This window comes from Leopardus geoffroyi, chromosome D1 (genome assembly GCF_018350155.1).
Source record: "Leopardus geoffroyi isolate Oge1 chromosome D1, O.geoffroyi_Oge1_pat1.0, whole genome shotgun sequence".
NCBI lineage: Eukaryota > Metazoa > Chordata > Mammalia > Carnivora > Felidae > Leopardus > Leopardus geoffroyi.
The window spans coordinates 48,322,779-48,337,895 of NC_059329.1; the positions used below are offsets into that span (position 1 = coordinate 48,322,779).

Consider the following 15,117-nt stretch of genomic DNA (forward strand, 5'->3'; position numbering starts at 1 on the left):
GGCTGAGATGAGGTGGAATAAGAGTTTTAAAACATTTGATTCTTTAATTGAATCTGTTTTGAAGCATCAAGAATAAAAGAATTAAGAATAAAAGAAACTCTTAACAATTAGTCTCTGCTAAAAATGTATGTGGAGTAGCTTATGAAAAACATTATTTCTGATGTAGAAACTCAAGAGACATACCTCTGTCAATAGTTGGAATAAATCTTCTTTGAAGTTCAAGTTATTTTCAACTGACTGAAGTTAGGTGATATTGTATTTTTGTCTGTAACTTGGGAATCACCTAAATGTTTCAAAGACTATGATACCTTTAAAGTTCTTCTCACGGAGTACTATTTTCTAGTTGGACCTCTGTAAATTGATCTTGATAGTTAAAGACATAAAACATAATTTTTGCAAGGAATTTAATGGTGAAAATCCCTCCACAACGGAATAAGTTATAATGATTCTACATTGAACTGAGACTTGATGTGTATACTTTGCTTCTCCTGTCTTTATTAAGCTTTTCTTCCTTTGTTTTATCAGGGAGAATATGATACTCTTTGTGAAGCTAGTATCACCTCGTTTTGGAGCTTTCTCTGGCCAGGCAGTTATTTTCTCCCTTTTCTGCTGCTTGCATGCACCTCCCATTTATCACCTAACATATTTTGTTGCATGTGTTTTCTTCTGTCTCTTATATTGTCATTTATTGGAGTGAAAGAGAAAATTAAAGTAAGTTTAAGGAAGAAACTAACACTTATTTGTTTGTTTTCTTATTGTCCTTTCTTGAACTCCCTGAATATAGGATGCATCTATCTCCAGGTTCTAGAAGTGTGTAGCACAGCAAAGAGTGCTTGTTGAGCACTTAAGAAATGAAACCAAATAGCAAATCTCCAATTCTAGCATTTCCAGTTAGTACGTGGCAGTTTTCATCAACAGCTTTGTCTATGCTGACCTCATAAAATTATCTCTATTTAAAACTATCTGGATAAAACATTAAAACTTGACTAAAGCATCAAAATGGGGTTATGTTGGGAGTGGCAGTGTTTTGAATTAGGGGATAGACCCTTACTGGAAAAAAATAGCCTTGGATTTAGTTTCCATAGTCCATGGGCCACTCTTTCTTCCATTCTAGTGTCTGTTCCCAATTCCCTCCACTGCACCATACACAGAAATTTCCAGGGTTTTTTTTTTTTCAGGTTAGCTTCATTTTGAGTCCTCTAAGTCCTTTTAGAAGACATTAAGAATTTGCCAATCTCTCAAATATTCTCAATTTTTTTCCGAGTCTTACATTAAATATATCATTATATCATAATTTTATGAGGATTACTTTTAGAAAACATGGCTATTAAAATATTAATATCAGCTGGAGGTAAATCTGTTTAAATTGAGCCTCAATTTTTTACCAGAACATGTAATTTAGATCTCAGAAAAGGTCTTTATTTATTTCATACTTTATGTACTGTTTAAGCACAGTAATAATGTATTTCATACATACAAAGATACACACATATTTACACACGCATGTACATACATGGATATATGGCATTCTGGCCCTTCATTCTTTGGAATATACAAATAAATTCTAAAAATACCTATATTGGCCATGATGTTTTAAACCTATTCAGGAAATGACAACCTATATTGATTTAATCAATTACCTCCTTTAAAATAAACCTGGTTTTCTTTTAAAATAAATTCTGGAAATGAATAATGTATAGGAAATATAGGCACATACTATATAGCTATCTTAGGAAACCTGACCTGGTGTTTCACTCACAGGTAAATGTTATTTGTACGTGTCCTATGTCCTATAAATGTGTATTTCTAGCACATCATTAGAGTTCAGAGCTACCTAGAATATCTGTACAATTTCTCAGACACACAATAAGCTATAGAAAGCAAAGAGTTTTTCAGTCACTGCACTTCTATGAACTAATAATAAACCTGACATACAGCCTCAAGTTATAATATAATCAACCCCAGAGAATCTGCCCATTCAGCCTAAAGTTTATCTTGGTGAAAGAAACCTAAAGCAGCTGATACCTGGATAGCGTAACTGTCCCAAATGGACTACACAAACAGGGAAGCCAACCTATGAAGTTTTTCACAGCTCAACTTTTTGGTCTCACATAATAGATCATGCCTTGTAATGGTGAGGCGGAGATCAAATCTGGAATCTCAGGTGAATTCTTCTACTTGACCCAAGAGCCCTGGGTATAAAACAGCAACACAGAATTCCCTGTATCTTTAGCATAAGTGCCAGCCAATGTAAGTTGTAAGTATTTATTAGATGGCTGAAGGATAAAAAGCTCTCTTTTGAGTCCCATAAATTGGTTCCATCATTGGAACTATAAGTGCATCTTTATAGACATTCAGTATCTTTGGGGTTCAGGCAAATCAAGGTTTTGCTGTTTTGTTATTCAAATGAATGGATATGCTTGTAAAAACAGTCCCATGATTAGTAGTTCTTTTCATAGAGACTGACCTGTGTTTCCATTCACTATTAGTTCATTCACTTCACTCATATTTTATTGAGATCCTACTATGTTTCGTCATGGTCCTAGGCACAGGATAAAGACCTGAATGTGCACTTTAACTTTTATGACACCCAGTCACTTTGGAAGAGACACTTCATTATCCCTTGCCCAAAAGGTGCCCCACTGTTTCTTGCTGCAATGTACAAAGTTGATTTTCTTTCTACTACTAGTCACCAGGTTTGAATTTTGTCTAATGTGAATGTCATACAGCTTACCAAGCAGTGGGAGAGATGCTGAGATGATTCAATTAGGAGAAACCTGATGAAACCTACATGGAATTTTGCTCATGAGAAATATTTATAAATGGATACACAGATGATTCTAACACCGGATACTAAGTGTTGAGTGTCCTAAGTACCCATGAATTACCCTAAGAATTAAGGAAAGGGGCGAGTTTCACAGAAGGGTATCAGCTAGATTTTGAAGGTTAAGTAGAATATAGACATGCAGTGATGATGGAGGAAGAGGACATTGAAGTGGAGGGAACAATAAAAGCACTTACTAATTGCATAAAAATGGTTCATTTTTTCACCTGATCATTCATTCAACCCATATTTATTAAACTACCTTATCGGAAAATTATGTAATAGGGCTGAGCATATAGCAATAAATAGGTCAAGCTTAAGTCTGCCCTGAGGTACTTACATTCTTAGGGGAGGAGACAAACATGAAATAAACAATTATGTATATATCTGTATTGTACACTTTAATGCTATCCTGTGTGGTTCATAGCATTTCTCACACTTGCAATTGAGTATTGCACATATGTGCACACAGATACACAACTATTACCAGTATAGCAACTGCAGATATTTTTGCAAAGCCTGTACATATAAGGCAAATGGAATAAAATATTCTTTCCCAAGCATATCATAGTCTTAATATACATGTTAATTTCCCTAGCAAACAATTAGTATGTCCTGTCTGACACATGGTACCTGAGATTGGTACTTGTAGTGTAAAAGTGACCATATGTATTGAGTACCTCTTTTATGTTGGGTACTGTTCTAAGCATGCCACATATTATTTCACTAAATTCTGTCAACAGCTCTCTGATATGGGCACTATCTTCTCCATTTTACAAAGTTTACAGCTATTAAGTGACTTTTCCATAATCACATAGCTAGTGAATGGAAAGACCAGACCTTTAAACTAGTTATGTGGCTCCAGAACTAATTTTCGTAATGGGTTCACTAGAATAAGGAGAAAACCACTGAGACTAAAACAGTTGCAGTAGAAGCAGCAATCTAGGGATGTACAGACCACAGTAGATGTAGGAAGGTGGGAGTGATCCATCTGCCTGGAGTGGAGGGGAAAGATGAAGGATGATTGCAAGAAGAGAGAGGTCTTGAGATGGTTTTAAAACAAGAGAAGGAGATAAGAAAGGATGAGACAGTAGGTACAAAGGCCCCAAGGCATAAAAAAGCAGTATGAAGTGAGGGATAGTTATCAACTTTCCCAAGCCCTGATCTTCCTCTTTGAGCATCAGTGACAGCAAGGTCAGAAACAAAAAGGGTAAGAGTTGGGTCATTTGTTTAAAGTCAGGAATCCTTCAAGTCAATCAGAAAAGAATCAGTGATTAAGTCAGGCTCATACTAAGGCACTGGAGTCTGAAGAGAATCTCCAGTGGAAAAAGAGATAACTTTCAGACACCTGGCTTCATTACCCCTGCTACCTGTGGCCTAGAATACAGGTTAACACCTGTCTGTTCCTGCAAGTGAGAACATGTGCCTAGAGAAGCAGAGAAAGCTTATGCACAGGTATAATAGAATGAAACAAAGATAGAAAGAGAAAAGGAGATGAGAAACCATATGGTCCCTAAGAAAGATACTGAAAGAGATGAGCCTGACAGGAACAGAGAGAAGCTGGCAGAGACTTGCCTGTGGCTTCCTGGGTCCCTCAGAATTCCCAGTTCTTAGTTCCTGTTCATCAGATGGCTAACCTGCTGTGCTTCCTGCCCTGTCAACCTAATAGTTCAGATTTTGCTTAAGCTACTGTACGTGGCTTTCTATTCCCTGCAACCAAAGAACCTTAGCTAAGACAGGGGCCAGTTAGTGACTAGTGTTCCAGGGACACGATCCAGCCGTACAAGAAAGGACAGGACAAGAACTGGAGGGAAGGCGAGCAAATCAGCTGAGTACACTGGGCTTGAAAGGTGAAGGTCCATCATTCAAGACTTAACTTACATGACCTTCCACAAGACTTCTCTCATATCGTATAACCGGATTATATGCCTTCTCCCTTATTATTTCAACCCTGATAATACACTCCCTGAAGAAAAATAAGAGTAGAGAATCTACTCATACACTGATTTAATCTATTCTTTCTTATTTAATCATCACAATACCAACATGAAATGATCCTAATATTATCACCTCCATTTTAGATCAGTGGGGTCAGGTATCTTGTTTAAGATCCTACAGGTGGTAAGACTAGGAGAGAACCCAGGCCTTCTCAACCTAATCCCATCTCCTCACCCACCATGGTACTTTGCTCCTATTTCTCTTGTGATATTGTTCTGCTTTGTATTACAGAAATTTGAGGGATTTCTCTTATTTTTACATGACACCATAAACTCCTTATAGAGCAAAACCATGTGCTTCTTCTTCCTACTTTCTGCAGCTCCAAGTACAGTGCCTTAACTATGATGTTTGTTAAATAAATCTGTAAGCGCTTATTAATACTTAAAATGTGAGAACCTAGCAGCAATGGAATAATAATGATAGAACAATCCTTCTTGTCTGAAATACCTCCTCAAAGCCTATCTTTTTGGTTCCAGTATCACTTCTACAGACCTTGCCTCTGGTCCCTGGATGTTGACTTTGAGCCATCATAAGCTTAGGTCAGATCTAAATAGGATTTGCTCAATGATGAGTTTCAGTCCTAGTTCATGGTGTTCCAAGTGTGTTTTGTCCTTTCTGGATTCTAAATATTGCTTGACTCATCATCCTCAATCATGTCGGATTCATTTCTCTATTTCATTCCTCTTAGCCTCACTTCACATTTCTGTCTAGTAATACCCCAGTTTTTAGTCTATTTCCTCCTGAAGAATATGAACAAGGCTATTAATGGAATTCCTATTAGTAAAGGAACAAAGATGAAACTTAATCTATAGAGATATTCAACCTAAGGGAGGGAAAATAACTACATCAGAAGCGACCTGGATAATTGCAACAACCTGGGACTGCATGAACATTTACAGATTTCTGGTAAAATGGAATAGAATAGCCACTTTTGTTTTTGAACAAAAGGCAAGAACTTGCTATCTTTTTATCCTCCTCTTTTATGCTGTTTGCATTTTCTTTGACTGCTGGCCTTGTGATTCCTGTGCATAGGCATTTTGAGTTCATGAAAAAGTAATGCCAGGTACAGGATGCTTTCTCATTATCCCATTGTTGCTGATTGTAAAATGTTTATGTGGATTCATCACAATGAGTATCAGTGCAGATATGTTACTGTACAACAATGTAAAGCCCATCCTCTGCCACTCCCACTTTCCTCACCCACTCCAGAAATTGCAAAAATAGGACCCAAAACATTTTTGTTACAGAATAGAAAACTAGGCATTTGTTCAGAGCTAATAATAGCAGTCCTCCTCCAAGTAGCAAAACAAAATTAAAACACACACATATCGAATTCTTGAAAACTTTAATGAGCTAATACTAAATATGTTGTACTTCTTTAAACTTCATTTAGATATTTTTACTTAGGGAGATGCTTAACAACAAAGGAGTTACTAATTTTTATCTTGAAAATATACTGCTTTTACTCTTGCTGCTGCTGAAACTCCTGTTACTCTGCTACTACTATCTTCCTTATATTGCTCTATCTTGTTGTAATTTTCAAAGCATTGCAAATTATATTCTTGGTCTTTATACCTTAGCAAGGTAGGCAAGACAGATGTTAACATCTCCATATTATTTATAAGGAAGTTAAAAGTGAAAGAGTTGAAATGGCTGGAATCAGAAGTGACTAAGCAGTAAGACCTAACCTAGCAGGACTAGAAGCTCAATCTAGTGCACTTTTGTTGAAATTCAGACTCTTAGCTACTTTGAAAAACCTAGGTTTGGAGTCCTAGCTTAACTTTTGACCTCAGATTCATCCTCTGTAAAATTAGATATTATACAGATCTTTTAAAGCTTTTTTTGTGGTTCAAATGAGATAATGTGAGTTAAACCCTTAGCACAATGTCTAATGAAAGCAGGGTTGCCATTATTAACGTTGCTGAGTTTTAATATTTTCTTAATAAATCCTTTTACAAATTGCATAGGGTTTTTATATATGATCCCATTTTCTTCTCAAAGAAACACATTAGGTAGATAAATAATAAGTTACAATCTCCATTTATATATGATTAGAACATTTGAGAGAGGTTAAATGAATTGGCTAAAATCATAATATAGGTGAGGGGAAAGTTCTTAAATCTCAGTCAGATGACCCAAACCCTAAACTGCTTTTATTACTCTTCTTTTGATATTCAAAGTTAGGTTAATATTAAAATCAGCAGTTATCCAATCCTTATTTATAGCTGGATATAACCTTAGACATAATTTAAAGAGTTAAGTGACCTGACCAAGTTCTACAGTGACACAACAGCCTTAGGCACCTCATCTGCTGACTCCAAGTACAAGACTAGCAGATGCTCATCCTATAACTTAAAAACATACCATGCAAATGTTTTTGTTGAGTTAGAGTGGGCAAGGAGGGGGTCATAAATTGCAAGGTTGCAAACATTATATTCATAAGGAAGTTACAATTACTTTTTCAGTTGGTTAAGGAAACCTTTTATAAAACAAATGAAGTTCTAGAGTGTCTTAGTTTACAGTTTCATGGATAAAGTGGTCTGGGAGTAAAGAGGAGAGTCAGCCTGGGAACCACCATTTTATTCTCCACTTGGTGACAGAGTCCTCATACACCATAAAACAATCTGCTCTATGCCTTATTTCTCTTACTTTTATTTTTCTCTCTGTTTCCCTCTCTCTCCTGTAGCCCACATTACCAGATAACATTCCTGCATGTTCACTCTGAAACAACTGTAGCATTATCCAGATCCCAGAAGGAGGTAAACTGGCAAGCAGAACCCTTGCTTTACAGAATAACTGGGGGTAAGGGAGCCATAGGAAAACTGAGAAACCAAGAGTGACATAGCCATTACCACTCTGGGAAGCTAGGACAGCTGTGGGGCTAGGAACTGGTTGGCATTTTAGACCTAGAGATTTGTAGGCTTTTGCCGTGGAACAAAGAGTTCATTGCCTGGTCGATGACAATATACAAACGCATCTGCAGAATATATTCTTTGGCATCAGAAAATGCTAGCATTAGTTAGCCAGCTTCTATTTTTCTAGTCCCCATTCACTTCTTTTTTAAAAATCTGTTCTTTCTCTGTGTTTTTCCCCAATGAAAATTATTCCAAATATAATATTAATTTTGAAGACAAAATAAGTAAAGGGGAAATTGATAGACTTATAGATGTTATCAGAATTGAAAATAAGAGAAATTGAAGTAAAATGTGTCTACTGTGTTCTTTCTGCAACACAACCCAAGTGCCCTGTTTCAGAGGCAAGTATTAAAATATCTTCCAATCTAACATGGACATGAGCACATTATAGATTACTAATGGTAAAACAGTAAACCAAACTCATATCTCCTCTCTCTCTCTCTCTAACATTTCCTCTAAAACAAACAAAAATCTAAATTGGTGTTTAGAAAATAGAGAAAGGCAAGGATAGAAGAAAGAGCTTGGTGATACTTCTTTGCTTCACATTCTTATATTTAAAAAATAGAGAGTTATGAAGTAAAATATTAAAACTACATGAACTTTTCTAAGATGAAACATGAGACTTCAAGTGAATGTTTAGTTTGGGTGAATATTTTTTTAAGTTTATTTATTTTGAGAGAGAGAGAGAGAGAGCAGAGAGAAAAATCTCCATGCTGTCAACACAGAGCCTGACACAGGTCACGAACCCACAAACTGTGAGATCATGACCTGAACCGAAATCAAGAGCTGTATGCTTAACTGTCTGAGCCACCCAGGAACTCCTTGGTGAATCTTTTGAACTAGATCTTCATATTCATCTGAAAAATTTAGCAAATTCCTGGAATGCCTTTTTGTTTTTTTTCATGATCTTTGAGTGTTTAGCTTTTCATCAAATCCTATGCTTCCTTCTGCCTTTCCAACTTCTGAAATGTACAGTTGGATATAAGTTAGAGCATGAAACACGTCTAGTACCACCTTCCTTACTCAACACAGAGTGACATTACAACAAACACATGGATTTGGAGTCAAGAAGAGTGACCTTTTGGAAAAAATGGACCACTCTCTTACACCATACACAAAAATCAATTTAAAATGAATTAAAGACATAAATGTGAGACCTTAAATCATAAAAATCCTAGAAGAGAGCACAGGCAGTAACATCTTTGACATCAGCCATAGCAACTTCTTTGTAGTATGTCTCTGGAGGCAAGGGAGACAAAGGCAAAAATGAATTAATGGGACTACAGCAAAATAAAAAGCTTCTGCACAGGAAAGGAAACAATCAACAAAACTAAAAGGCAACCTACAGGGTAAGAGAAAATATTTGCAAATCCGATAAAGGATTACTATCCAAAATATATGAGGAACTGATACAACTAAACACCTCTAAAAACAAATAATCCAATTAAAAATGGTCAGAAGACATGAACAGTCATTTCTCCAAAGAAAATATCCAGATAGCTAACAGACACATGAAAAGATGTTTATCATCACTTATCATCAGAGAAATACAAATTAAAACTACAATGAAGTATCACCTCACACTTGTCAGAATGGCTAGAATCAAAAACACAAGAAACAAGAGGTGTTGATGGGAATGTGGAGAAAAAGGAATACTCGTACACTGTTGGTGAGAATGTGAACTGGTGCAGCCACTGTGGAAGATAGTATGGAGGTTCCTCAAAAAGTTAAAAATAGAACTACCTTATGATCCAACAATTGCCCTACTGGACCTTAACACAAAGAATACTGGAACACTAATTCAAAGGGATACATGCACCCCTATGTTAATAGTGGCATTATTTACAATAGTCAATATATGGAGGCAGCCTAAGTATCCATCAATTGATGAATAGATAAAGATATGGTGTGTATATATATATATATATATATATATATATATATATATATCAGCTATATTTTTAAGCCATAAAAAAAGAATGGAAGCTTGCCATTTGCAATAGCATGGATGGAACTAAAAGTATAATGCTAAGCAAAATAAGTCAAAGACAAATATCATATGATTTCACTTGTATGTGGAATTTAAGGAACAAAACAAGCAAGCAAAGGGGAAAAAAGAGAGATAGGGACAAAGCAAGAAATGGGCTCTTTTTTAAAGTTTATTATTTTTATTTTGAGAAAGAGAGAGAGTGTGTGTATGTGTGCAAGTTGGGGAGGGGCAGAGACAGGGAGAGAGAGAATCTCAAGTGGACTCTGAGTTATCAACACAGAGCCTGACAAGGGGCTTGATCTTGAAAATTGTGAGATCAGGACCTGAAGCCAAAATCAAGAGTCGGATGCTTAACTGACTAAGCCCCCACGTACCCCAACAGATGCTACTAATTATAGTGAACAAATTGATGGTCACCAGAGGGGAGGGGAGTGGAGGTAAGGTGAAATAGGTGATGGGGATTCACAAGTGCGCTTGTCATGATGAGCACAGAGAATTGTATGTGTGGAATTGTTGAATTACTATATAACACTGTATGACTGTATGTTAACTAACTGGAATTAAAATTAAAACTTAAACTTTTAAGAAAAAGAAGAATGAGTCTTGGCTCCACTAGCTATTAGTCTAGTGACCTTGAATGCATTGCATTACAGGCTCATGCCTCGCTTTCTTTATCTGTATAATGAGCATAATTATACTATGTAACTCATAGGTGTGTTATGAGCATTAGAAAAGAATGAATATAAATGACCAGCATATGTTAGGTATAGAAGAGTCTTTCTGTTTATTACTTTCCTTAATTTACATATTGTGCTTCCGAAAAACATAGTCTATAGCATGACAAGTTCCAGATGCTCATATCCACACCATCAGTGTGGTACAAGAGTAGTCACCAGTGGGCATTGTGCAGTTACCCCTTTCCACCCATTTTACACAATCTGTTACCTCAGGGTTTCTCATGAGTCCTGTCTCTTGTTACTGCAACTCTAGTTTCAAAGGTCTAAGTGCCCATTAACAAACATCTTTGAGTATATTGTATGTAAAACATTGATGGGAATGTAGGTGGAAGAGGCTGGTAAAGAAATGAAATAAGAGTCCTTTCCTCAAAACAATTGCAGTTTCAGCAAGGAGATGAAAATATCGCATCTTGATATTCATTAAGAACGTCAGGGTTTAGGGGCGCCTGGGTGGCTCAGTTTGGTGAGCGTTCAGCTCTGGCTCAAGTCATGCTCTCAAGGTTTATGCCCCCAAATCCAACTTGCTGCTTGCAGCACAGAGCCTGCTTTGGATTTTCTGTCCTCCTCTATCACTGGCCGTACCCCTCTCACATTCTCTCTCTCTCTCTTAAAAATAATAAAACATTAAAAAAAAAAAGAATGTCAGGGTTTAGTGCTTTCACATAGTTCCTTTAACATTTATAATTCAGTGTAAACTGAAGTAACAACTAATGAATGCTTTAAAATGGGGGGGGGGGTGCAGAATGGAGATAGATTGAAACGTGCAGTCAAGATTGAGGAAACTTTCATAGAGAGTCTAGGGGGCTTTAGACTGTCCTTGAAGGATAGATATAATTTGGTTAGATAAATAAGAGAGGGAACCATGATTGATTCATGACATAAGAGAAGGAAGAAATGTAAACAGTATCTTATGGTAGACCTAAGCAAGGTGTGTGCTTGAAGTAGTGAGAATCTTGGCTTGATGGAAAGAAAGGAGAGGGAAGGGAGTAAATAGTATCCATTTATTGATCACCTACTGTATGCAAGACCTTGATCCATGTGCTACAGAAGAAATTAGCCCCACCTTAGCCTGATGAACCAGATTAACAGCTTGCTTAGAATTCTGGTATCTACGTGTTGAAAATATAACTGTGCTGCTAAGACTATAGCTCTTTGGTAGCTTAGCAAAAAGGAGCAGATGGTATCCACATGGATCTTTCCAGGAATAGCACCACATGGAGTGAATCAGTGAATTAAGTATGTATGGTTATATGGCATGGGGCACATTGACTAAACCACATTTGAGATCTGAGCTAATGACTCCACTTTTCATGCAATCTCCAGAGAGCATTTATATAAATAAAGCAGTTAGTTTTGTAAATGCTCACTGTGAGCCCGTGGGATTTGTGGCATCATGGACTAATGTACAAAAGCAAGAGATTTGGAGTCAAAGGACCTGGGTTTGAATTCCAGCTTTGCTCCCCTCTAGCTGTCTGATGTTGGGAATTTCACTGAATCACCCTACACCTCAGTTTACTTAACTATAAACAAAGGAAAATTCCACCAGTCCCTCTGGGTTCTGTGAGGAGTACACAAGAAAACACAGATAAAAACTTATCATGTTCTCCTGCCACACAATGGTTATTTGCTCGGTCAGTGTTAGTTCCCTTCCTTTTTTCTGTGGAAATTAAATGATCTAATGTATATAAATATACTCTATAAATGATAAAGCATGGTATTAGCGGCCAGTATAATATAATTATCCATTTGAGTTTCAGTGATGATCTGAAGTTTTGGTGAGTCATTTATTTTTGCCTTTTATACTAAGTGCAAAGAGATATGAGAGATATGTGGCTGGGTTGCTGCATGGGAATTTAGAGTCCTCATAATTAGTAGTTCAAGCAATTTTTATCTCTTATTCCAAGTGGACTTAATTCTAGAGAAAACATAAAGAAAAGTCTCTTTGGTTCTGAGATCTCCACTCTGTGTCATTCTGCAGGCTACTCCAGATTTTCTGTACTAGAGTTGGAGGCACATAACTCAGCTTAACTGAGGTCGTTAGGATATCATCTGTTTTCTGCAGAGTATTACACTACCTTGTATTTTAAAGGAGGATGGAGCAGGCATGTTAACACTTCAATCCAAAGGGATGAAAGACTAATGGTGAATTTTCAAGGATCAGTGAGGGAAGTTGTGTTAACTGGAACAGACTTCTGGAGACTTATCAAATTTTAACAGGGAACAGAAGCACATGTTTTGCAGTTGTTAAGAATTACCCACATAGGAGCTGGACTTTCAGATTTGATTCTTGGCCTTGCTATCACCAGCTGAATGACCTTGGGCAAGTTAGTTAACATCTCTGTGCCTCAGTTTTCGGTAAAGTAAGGATAATATTATTTTTATTATTGAGAGAGTTCAGGAAAGCAGAGTTAAACTGAATTCAGGCCAAACATGAGTCCGCCATTTTTTTTCCAATATTCTGAGCTACGCTGATGGTAAGCTAAGTAGGTAGCCATCTCTGCATTTTATAAAGTGTTAGGCAGAGGGGCCAAGGTTTTTTACTTCCTCCAAGGTTGCTCCCGGAGATACCCTGCCATAGTCATTAACCTGCAAGTTAAGCCTTGCCTAGCTACGCCTCAGGCCTCATACTGTTCAGTTACCCACCCTCGTGATATTGCCTCAGTGTCCTCACTTGTGTGTGTGTGTGGGTGTGTGTGTGTGTATGTGTATACACACACACACACCCACACACACACACATATATACGTATGTATGTCACTGGAGGGTAAGGGCAAGCCAGAGTACAGACCTGATACTATTGGTACTACTATTGGTGATGACTCAGAGCTATACTGGATTAAACTGCATGCCCCTGGCTTGTCTTGTGGAAAGGAAATAGGAAAAGGAGAAGAAAATTCAGGAAAGCAAAAAATAACCACACTAATAAATAATATAAACTTACATCTATAGAGTTCCTCTCTTTTCACTTAACATGCATTATTTCTTCAGCTAACTTCTTGGGAAATAGGTTAACTGGAAAATAGCGTTGTCCCATTTTTTTTAAGTGGGGGTTTAAAAGAGATTAAGGGACTTAGAAACCCTCTGAGAATTGGGGAATTGAATCTGAGTCAGTACAGTGAGAAATTTCTCTTCAGACAGTGAAGGAGTGACTAGCAACATACAGGGCAGGAAATAACTGAATTTTCAATATGTAGCCTGGAAAAATTCAGTAGAGGGAATCAGGAAATGTAAGTGGTTATCAGCATGAGTTCTGGGGCTATAAAGACATGGGTCTGAAACCTGGTTGTAGTCCTTTTAGGTCTGAGGCCTTAGACAGGTGACTTAGCCACTTTGAGCCTGCCTGCCTGCCTTTCTTCCTTCCTTGCTTCCTTCCTTCCTTCCTTCCTTCCTTCCTTCCTTCCTTCCTCCCTTTCTCCCCCCCCCCCTTTTTTCCTTCCTTCCCTCCTTCTTTCCTTTAAATGGGAACAATGAGGGGATCCTGGGTGGCTCAGCTGGTTGAGCAGTGTCTGACTTTGACTCAGGTCATGATCTGACTTTGGCTCAGGTCATGATCAGGTCTGAGCCCTGCATCAAGCTCTATGCTAAGTGTTATCTCCCTCTCTCTCTACCCCCCACCTCTCTTTCTCTCTCTCAAAAATAAATGAACATTTAATGGGGTGCCTGGGGGTGCTGAGTCAATTAGGTGTCTAACTTTGGCTCAGGTCATGATCTCACAGCTCATGAATTTGAACCCTGCATTGGGCTCTCTGATGACAGCTCAGAGCCTGGAGCCTGCTTGGGATTCTGTGTCTCACTCTCTCTGTTCTTCCCCCACTCACACTGTCTCTCTTTATTTCTTTCTTTCTCTCTCTCTCTCTCTCTGAAAAATGAATAAACATTAAAAAAGATGCTTCAAAAATAAATGAACATTTAAAAAATAATTAAAGGGGCTCCTGGGTGGCGCAGTCGGTTAAGCGTCCGACTTCAGCCAGGTCACGATCTCGCGGTCCATGAGTTTGAGCCTCGCGTCGGGCTCTGTGCTGACAGCTCAGAGCCTGGAGCCTGTTTCCGATTCTGTGTCTCCCTCTCTCTCTGCCCCTCCCCCGTTCATGCTCTGTCTCTCTCTGTCCCAAAAATAAATAAACGTTGAAAAAAAAATAAAAATAAAAAATAATTAAAAAATAAATGGGAACAGTGATGTTTTCCTTAAAATATTTTGAGAAGTAAATACATTGATGCATCTTAAGTATTTACCACAGCCCCTGGAACATAATAGGCATTTAATAAATGCTTAACAGTTTATTCTTGTTATTGCTGTTGTTACCCTGTCTTTAGTTTCCATACTAAATAATTGTGAGATCTGGGACATGCCACTAGGCCATGTGTCCATTTCCATATTTATAGAGTGAAAGGATAGAATTAAATGATCCTTAAGGTCCCAGCTGTAAAGTTTTGTAATTCTAAAGTGGGTGTGTTTCTTTTATTTTGTTTCTCTCTCACACAGCCATCAATATGTCTTTAATCAGTCATTTACCAGAAATTTTCCTTGGAGCTTACTTAAAACATCCAGACTTGGGGCGCCTGGGTGGCGCAGTCAGTTAAGCGTCCGACTTCAGCCAGGTCACGATCTCACGGTCCGTGAGTTCGAGCCCCGCGTCAGGCTCTGGGCTGATG

The 15,117-nt window shown here is 37.7% G+C and overlaps 1 protein-coding gene across 29 annotated transcripts in view; it reads left to right on the forward strand.

Annotated features, from left to right (window-relative positions):
- Nucleotides 1-15,117, forward strand: part of DLG2 (discs large MAGUK scaffold protein 2) — a 2,060,218-nt gene that overhangs the window by 1,321,583 nt on the left and 723,518 nt on the right. The window lies entirely within an intron of this gene.